This window comes from Coregonus clupeaformis, unplaced genomic scaffold (assembly GCF_020615455.1).
Source record: "Coregonus clupeaformis isolate EN_2021a unplaced genomic scaffold, ASM2061545v1 scaf0635, whole genome shotgun sequence".
Classification (NCBI taxonomy): domain Eukaryota; kingdom Metazoa; phylum Chordata; class Actinopteri; order Salmoniformes; family Salmonidae; genus Coregonus; species Coregonus clupeaformis.
In genome coordinates, this window is record NW_025534090.1 from 109,637 (window position 1) to 119,169 (window position 9,533).

At 39.1% G+C, this 9,533-nt stretch overlaps 1 long non-coding RNA gene across 1 annotated transcript; it reads left to right on the top strand.

Moving 5' to 3' along the window:
* The first annotated feature begins 1,045 nt into the window (after window positions 1–1,045).
* On the top strand, window positions 1,046–7,132 carry LOC123485262. Its single transcript, XR_006658947.1, has 3 exons — window positions 1,046–1,064; window positions 6,641–6,757; window positions 7,098–7,132. It is a non-coding gene; the product is annotated as an uncharacterized LOC123485262 (long non-coding RNA).
* Window positions 7,133–9,533: the final 2,401 nt, after the last annotated feature.

The following is a 9,533-nucleotide window of genomic DNA, read 5'->3' on the forward strand; positions in this document are numbered from 1 at the left end:
ATACACAAAATACATCTGGTTTCAGATCTAGAAGATTCTCCTCTTCAATAGTAATATCATCAATTCTGACCAGTAACTTACCTGGGGTCAAAGGTCCCTGATTTATCACTAAAATGTATAGGATGATCCATAGAGATGTCACTCTTCATGGACAGATGACTTGGTACTGGAGAGACTGATCTCAGAGTTTGGTTGGAGATTCTGGAAAACACAATAAATCACCATGAAACTACATTTTAAAATATATCAAAATTATATTTCAATAGATAAAATACATTACATAAAGCATTAAAATATATGCCATTACATAAATCAACAAACATGCAGCTCTAGCAGGGCAGGAATTTGACGAACTGACTTGTTGGAAAGGTGGCATCCTATGACGGTGCCACGTTGAAAGTCACATATGCATCGTTTTTCAAAACATAGTGAACCTGGAGGCAAAAGCGAACCCCACATTCTAACTAAATGTTGTTTATTAGCACTCAAATCTATCCATGGCATTTTTTGGAACAATTTGGTGAAAGCCCCAAAGCGTTCAGAAAGCCTCTGTTTCCCACCACTAGTGGACACCCGCGCGAGTGTCTTTCAGAACCCCTCCTAAAACCACCTGTTTCGTTTTGGTTGTTGTTAGTGACTCTTTGTTAGTTCCTTCTTCTGTTTGAGAGACAATGTTTTATTTATTGTTGAGGAATGTAACAATGTTCATGTGATTAAATTAAGAGTAAATGTTTTATTTCTAAGAGATCATGAGTAAAAGAGAACAATTGACATTCTAGAATTAGTTGTCACTGTGTTCACCACAACCAACATGCTGCATCTCTGTTTAGGGGTCAGTGGTCTAAAATGAGTCTCTGGGGGAGAGAGAGGAGGGGGTCCCTGCCTCTAAATGAGTCTCTCTGGGGAGAGAGAGGAGGGGGGCCCTGTCTCTAAAAGGAGTCTCTCTGGGAAGAGAGAGGAGGGGGGCCCTGCCTCTAAAAGGAGTCTGTCTGGGGAGAGAGAGGAGGGGGGCCCCTGCCTCTAAAAATGCGTCTCTCTGGGGAACATGACACCAAAGCTAAGAGGTGAGATGACAATTTTATGAAGAATTTATTACGTTTATTTCTAAAATAAATAGCTATCTTAAGATGAATGCACTTACTGTAAATCGCTCTGGATAAGAGCATCTGCTAAATCAGGAGTTCTCAATCCGGGATTCGCAGAGGTACTGCAGGGGTTCTGCAGCACCCTGACTGGACTCGTTGCAATGGAAGACATTTGATAGAATTTTCACAACACGACCACTTTGCCTACTCTTCGCCCTAGATGCCTTCAATTGCCCAATTTATAGCCATGGCCAATTTAGGAAGATTTTTTAACAACGTGATGTTGCGCTTCCAAAGGGATAACTTGAAATAACATGATGTAGGTAATTAAATAATGAAAAGAAAACGTGTTTATTATACACTTAGAAAAGAAGGTTCCTTATAGAACCAAAAAGGCTTCTATCACTTCCTTAATATATGAAATCACTAAAAGTTATATACATTTTTGGGTTCAGTGAAGAACAACCTCTAGAGTTCTGATCAACAAAAGTAGAATGTTTTGAGGATGTGAACCCAGCAGCCTTCCAGTGGTCAGATCAAGCCCGCCCCGCTTTTTTCCAGCGCCCGGCCCGGGATTCGAACCAGCCACCTTTCTGCCATAGGTCCAACTCCTGCCACTGCTCCAACTCCTTAGCCGCTGGGCGAAAACCTGAGTTAATCTTCAGAAATAAGCATGAGTTAATCTATGCAGACATACATGGTATCATTTATACATAATTATTATACATAAATCATTGCCAAAAGCACAAGACATATCTATATTATTTATGGATTGATCATATAGAAATATATGACCTACTCCAAAGCAATTACATGTGGCACAGGAACCACTGACTCACTGCAATATTCTATAGTATTATCAAGACACCTGCTGTTAACTCTTAACTGGTTAGGACAGCTCATGAGGTGTCCTAAATATCTGCCGACTAGGTGGGACTAGAGGCTTCATGCATAGCTTTAATTTATACCCATAAGAGTAGAAGTCTTTATTCTCAGCACTTAAATGACCAATTTTCTACTCTGAGACACTTTGTGGATATGGGCCCAGATCTCAAAATATTGTTATAAAAAAAAACATAGAATGTTTGTTTTACATAATTAAAAAAATGCAAGCCACTGTAAAGACTGGGTTTAGTTTATTGTGTGGCTCTGCTCATGTCCGCGTTCTGGAACTGTCCGCGTCCCCGTACAGAACTGCCCGCGTCCACGTACGGTTTGGCGCCAAGCATATTGTCCAGTTACGCGCAGAGTGGTCTGAGGTGATATTGGGGAACAACGACGGAGTTCGATACAGTGTTGAGACACCGACGTTTATTGTCCAATTTGCTTTTTGGTTTACGGTCAGGGACAGTATGAGTGTAGCCAGATCCTTTTCACTCGCTATTCTTGTTTCATTTTGTGGTTAACCAGATTCGTCATCATCCTCGAGACAAGGGACAGACGAATGACCTGCTAGCTATCCAAGCTAGTCGGTACAGCTAGCTAAGCTAGCTACTCTACCAGCAGCATCCTAGTTACCCTAGCTACCACTAAATCATTACCGGCTTCCTGCATTTATTGTGGACCGATGGAGCTCCCTGGTTGTTTCTTCCACCTGTTAAATACCGTGGAGGGCTTCTCCCTCTCTCGTTGACGGATGCTGGCCTACGCTCCCTCTGTCTGGTTCTCCTCTCTTCACTAGATGGACGGTAACTTTAATGTTTAACCCCTCTGTGTCCAAGGACTGAACTTTTGAATATTATTTTCGGGGCGCCTCAATTTTTTACAACGTTTTTTTTCTGATAAAAGTAGTTAATTGCATCTGCCATGGAGCCTTGTTTCATAATATTACGTTCTGTCCCTGGTTATGAAGTAATCGCGAAAAAACAGGCCTTATGTTTGGTCATTTTTCACCCTACCAGCTCCTATTAGTTCTATTGAGCTCCGTGACACCGACTCGCCTTCAGAACGTTCTATTCCCAGCCCATTGTTCTGCGTCACAAAGCCAGCTTCACTATTGTTATCAATGAGACCTGCCTGCGTTAACCCTGTAGGTTTACCTCAGGTAACTTATTATTAACAAGGTTACGGCTACTTGGTGAGCGTTAACCCTGTAGGTTTACCTCAGGTAAGTTATTATTAACAAGGTTACGGCTACTTGGTGAGCGTTAACCCTGTAGGTTTACCTCAGGTAGCTTATTATTAACAAGGTTACGGCTACTTGGTGAGCGTTAACCCTGTAGGTTTACCTCAGGTAACTTATTATTAACAAGGTTACGGCTACTTGGTGAGCACTAACCCTGTAGGTTTACCTCAGGTAACTTATTATTAACAAGGTTACGGCTACTTGGATATTCAATCCAAGCTAAATTTATTATATGCAAAATGTATGTATGATAAGTATGATGGTTCGTATACGGGCTCACTGAAATACCACGCAGGGCAGACAGAGAACTGATCCATTGTTACAGGTTCTTCATTCCTTCTAAGCTATTCATCACATACAGATCCAATTATGAGAAAATAGAACCCCACAAAGGTTACGGCTACTTGGTGAGCGTTAACCCTGTAGGTTTACCTCAGGTAACTTATTATTAACAAGGTTACGGCTACTTGGTGAGCGTTAACCCTGTAGGTTTACCTCAGGTAACTTATTATTAACAAGGTTACGAATGCTGCGCAGGTTCACTGAGTTGCAAACCAAATGGGTATAATGGGGTGATTGTTGTCTAATCGGGTGGTCTAGCTAATGGATTTGTAGATCTGACACAGTTGCTACTTCAGATTATGAGCCTAGCAAGTGTCATGAAGTGTCAGGTCTCCCGAGTGGTGCAGTGGTCTAAGGTGCCACTAGAGATCCTTGTTGTCGTAGCCGTCCTCGACCAGGAGACCCGTGGGTTCGCTTCCCACTGTGGGCCAGTATGAAAAAATAAATAAATAATGTATGCACTCACTAACTGTAAGTCGCTCTGGATAAGAGCGTCTGCTAAATGACGTAAATGTAATGAATGAGTTATGTAGTACCCACATACGGCCACAAGGAGGCGTAAGAGTGCCATAAACCCATACTGTTTTTTGCCATATAAACCCTAAACCTAACAATCAATCAAATGTATTTATAAAGCCCTTTTTACACCAGCAGATGTCACAAAGTGCTATACAGAAACTCTTACCCTACTTATAACCTATTTTAGCCGTAACCCCTAATTCTAGGGTAGGGTAGCCTAGAACACTTTTATAAACTATTTTAGTAATAATATTATCTTAGTAAATACAATTATAGTATTAAATAGCGTTTTGATTATTTTGTTGTTGTTTTATTATATGTATAATTGCAAGACAGAACACTTGATAAATAAGACACATTTGTTTTATTTTTCAAATGTGGTTTGAATTGGGTGACCTAGTAACTGTGTGAAGGTCCAGCAATTGGCGTGGGGCAGGTTTGAGACTGATCTAATGCACTTTATTTCTCAGCTGCCTCACCAATGTCTGTACGTGAATTAATAACTTGTAATTGCTAAATATTTCCAATAGATCGCAGCATAAGACAACGAAGCATCAGTTATAGGCTACAAGCAGCAATATGATTGACATAAAATATTATGCCACCAAATACTATATGTCCCATGATTTTCTGAAATGGTCACTCATTACTTTAGCTAGCTATATATCTCGTATTAGGCCTGTGATGCCTTTGGAAGAGCAACAAAATAGTGACTATAGCAGGTGTTGAACCCCGGGTAAATAATCACTAGTCAGATTCACTAACCTCAACCCTAGTATACATGCATTATAGAAAATCATCTTAATATCTGATATTGGGAGTAAATAACCTCGGAATAGAAAAGACAAGAGTGCATCTTCCAGCCCGCCAATAAATTACATCAAATCAAATGTTATTTGTCACATACACGTGTTTAGCAGATGTTATAGCGGGTGTAGCGAAATGCTTGTGCTTCTAGCTCCGACAGTGTAGTAATATCTAACAAGTAATATCTAACAATTTCACAACATATACACACAAAATTAGTAAGGAATGGAATTTAAGAATATATACATATATGGACAAGCAATGACAGAGCAGCATGGACTAAGACACAGTAGTATATTATAGAATACAGTATAAACATATGAGATGAGTAGTGCAAGATATGTAAACATTATTAAAGTGTACAGTGATTTCAGTAGGCAGCAGCAGCCTCTAATGTGCTAGTGATGGCTATTTAACAGTCTGATGGCCTTGAGATAGAAGCTGTTTTTCAGTCTCTCAGTCCCAGCTTTGATGCACCTGTACTGACCTCGCTATTGGATGATAGCGGGGTGAACAGGCAGTGGCTCGGGTGGTTGATGAATCTGACAATGAATGTACTAGGAAAATAAGTTTTTCTCGACCAGAGGTGACTAAATTAATGTTCAGGCTTATTGATAATCGTTATAGTAATGAAGTATAATTTCAAAACATGAGCATAAAAACAGGTAATAATAAACATGAATCATCATTATATTATTTCACAGTAATCTGTTAAATGCTTTTTCAGTCGTTCCTCTTGCGTTAGCAGTGTGGAAAGGGACAGTAAAAAGCATGTGCAGGAGTTTTCCTGTGAGGGGGAGTGGTGGTGTATCCAGGGAGAAAACTAAACTAACCTTCTAAAATGTAATTAATGGTCTTATGCTGCCATCTATTGGAATTATTTAGCAACTGCAGTAGTACTGAAGAAAGTGTATCCTTACTAAGGTAGCAATTACTCAGAATTACAAAATATGACATTTTCTAGTTCATTTTACCACTTACGACCATAAAATAACCATTTATAGTATAACAAACAATGAAACAAACATAAACCAAAAACACCATACATTTAGTTAACTATATATATATATATAACTATTTATTTAGATGGGTGACATTATCTGCCAAAGTAACACCACTGTAGATAAAGAAGAGCTCTCCAGTAGGTGAACCAAAACATTCAAAGGACATTTTCTCAAAATTGAGGCTACAAGTTTATCATCTTTAAAAGCAGAATAACTTTCCCATTGTTCCTCAACTGTAGTGTATGATATACCTTTTTCTAGCTGAGTCTCTACTTTTATCCAATGTAAAAAACACCATTTCAAATTTTGCTACATAAGACTAAATCGAGCCGGTCGGCCACATTTGACTGTGTAAAAACTAGCAGTACTACTTATTTCTCTGAGAGTGAGGCAGATATTATTACTGTGTAAAACATAGCAGTACTACTTATTTCTCTGAGAGTGAGGCAGATATGTAGTATTACTGTGTAAAACCTAGCAGTACTACTTATTTCTCTGAGAGTGAGGCAGATATATTATTACTGTGTAAAATCTAGCAGTAATACGTATTTCTCAGAGAGTGAGGCAGATATATATTATTACTGTGTAAAACCTAGCAGTACTACTTATTTCTCTGAGAGTGAGGCAGATATATTATTACTGTGTAAAACCTAGCAGTACTACTTATTTCTCTGAGAGTGAGGCAGATATGTAGTATTTAGCAAAAAACATGATTAAAGTAGATGAGAGACGTAATGTTTGTCTCTGTTGTGTTGAAGCCCAATCAAGCAGGAGAGACCAGCCTCCCCTGGACCCAGCTGTGTGTCCATGAAGAGTGACCAGTCTATGCAGCAACCTCTAAACTTTAGAGAGGGAGACTTTTCTAGTGAACAAAGGTAAGAAGAACTCATGGGTCATGGTCAGTGAGTTAAACAACACTGTCTCTAGTCATTTCTCCTCTCCCATTTTCCCATTTATTTTTGTTGTTTTCATAATCCATAGGCTAATCCTTTTTTTTCCATTTTCATAGTCCTGAAACAATATTAAACTAACACAACATTCCCTCCCTGTGTGTGTGTGTGTGTGTGTGTGTGTGTGTGTGTCTCGTGTGTGTGTGTGTGTGTGTGTGTGTGTGTGTGTGTGTGTGTGTGTGTGTGTGTGTGTGTGTGTGTGTGTGTGTATGAGTGTGAGTGCACTCCCTGGATGAGGAGATGTAATCTCATGTTTTGTCCACAGAAACCAACAGGAGAGATCAGAGTCAGAGATTCTCACTGGTCAGTCTTCCCAGAGTCATCAAACAGACCTGGCCTCCATATTCAATGTATGTGGTCCTGTTATGTACATTTGTTTTTGTTTATCTCAAGTAATGTTGATCTGTCAATCATTCATTAATGTGTTACTGAGAAAGCATTTAGTCTCTTGCTTAACTTATTTACTTGATTTATTTCAGTTGCTTGAAGAGAATATTATGACATTTGTGAAGAACGAGCTGAAGATGTTCAAGAGGATTCTTAGTCCAGAACTCCCAGAAGGCTTTGAGAGTCAGAAGCAGGATAAGGAAGTGGTGGATGCTGAAGATGAGAAGCAGGAGAGCAGTGCCAGAGAGGGGGCTCTGAAGATCACACTGCACGTCCTGAGGAAAATGAACCAGAAGGAGCTTGCTGACACACTGGAGAAAAGTAAGAGTTGTCTGCCTCATGTTGAAAGCTGTTTTATAACAAACATTTAAAAGCTGTAGCTGGATCTCCATCACTTAGGACTTAACATAGATTAAATAGAGTAATCAAATCTCACATTGTTGTCAATTTCTGCTCAATCTTGCATGCTTTCTCAATCAGCTGTAACTGTATATGCATTCGTAAATTCTTTCTTGAGTTGGGCTCTGAGATGTAACAACCGTTGAGCATCTGATTTTATGGTTGATTGTGGAGGAAAGGGGTTGAGTGTGTGTATATTCCACATCTGTTGCAAGGGGATGTCAGGGAGAATATAGGATGAACCACAATAACTGTTTGCTAAAATAATAATTGCTTGTTAAAAATGAAATGTAATACAATGGCAATCGGGGTTATATGTTAAAATCCTACGCATGAACTGCCAACATTATTACGCATATTAATTGATAATGATGGAAAATAAGATATGCAAGATATTTGAATAGATATATATTTTTTAAATTTATTAATTTAAATATTTGTATATATATACAGTGCCCTCCACAATTATTGGCACCCCTGTTTAAGATGTGGTCGAGGACTTCCAAAAAATTCTTATTTTTTTTTAAACAACATAGAACCCAAATGCAAAAAAAGAGAAAAATCCAACCTTTAATTTAAGTACATTACTTTGGTGTAAAAAAAAAATCACACATTTAGAAAAAAAAAAAACTTGAGATTTGGAGCATACTCTTAAAGGGAGTGCTCCTTTTCATCATAGGTACACGTCAACTATGAAAGACAAAATGAGGAAAAAAAATCCAGAAAATCACATTGTAGGATTTTTTATGAATTTAATTGCAAATTATGGTGGAAAATAAGTATTTGAAAAATACAAGCCTCTCTCATCTTTTTAAGTGGGAGAACTTGCACAATTGGTAGCTGACTAAATACTTTTTTTCCCCCACTGTATATAATGATAAATGGACTTGAAACGTGTATCTCATTATGGTGTATGGTGAAATAAGTATACAGTGAGGGAAAACAGTTTTTGATCCCCTGCTGATGTTGTATGTTTGCCCACTGACAAAGAAATGATCAGTCTATAATTTTAATGGTAGGTTTATTTGAACAGTGTCACGGTTTCGGCCGAGGCTGCCTCTCTTCCTTGTTCGGGCAGGCTTCGGCGTTCGTTGTCTTCGGAATACTAGCTGCCACCGTTGTATGTTTCATGTTCGTTTGCTTTTGTCTGATTGTTTTCACACCTGTTATCATTTAGTGTCATTAGTGTCCTATTTAGTTCTCGTTGTGTTTGTCAGGTGTTGTGTGTTATTGTTTCGGTACTGTCGTATTTGCTGGTCGTTTGACTATTTCGCTCGGTTGAGCTTTACTCCACTGCGCTGGAGCGTATTTACGCACCTGTTTTCGTGCGCCTTTATTTTGGTCGCCTACGTGCGTCGTTCCGCCTTCGGGCGAGTTTTCCTGTTTGCCTTATTGGTAATTTTGACTAAAGTCTTTTGGATTATTGACTTCAGTGTCCTGCGCTTGATTCCACCCATACACCCACCTACAGCCAACCTTGACAAACAGTGAGAGACATAATAACAACAACAGAAATCCAGAAAAACGCATGTCAAAAATGTTATAAATTGATTTGCATTTTAATGAGGGAAATTAGTATTTGACCCCCTCTCAATCAGAAAGATTTCTGGCTCCCAGGTGTCTTTTATACAGGTAACGAGCTGAGATTTGGAGCACACTCTTAAAGGGAGTGCTCCTAATCTCAGCTTGTTACCTGTATAAAAAGAAACCTGTCCACAGAAGCAATCAATCAATCAGATTCCAAACTCCCCACCATGGCCAAGACCAAAGAGCTCTCCAAGGATGTCAGGGACAAGATTGTAGACCTACACAAGGCTGGAATGGGCTACAAGACCATCGCCAAGCAGCTTGGTGAGAAGGTGACAACAGTTGGTGCGATTATTCGCAAATGGAAGAAACACAAAATAACTGTCAA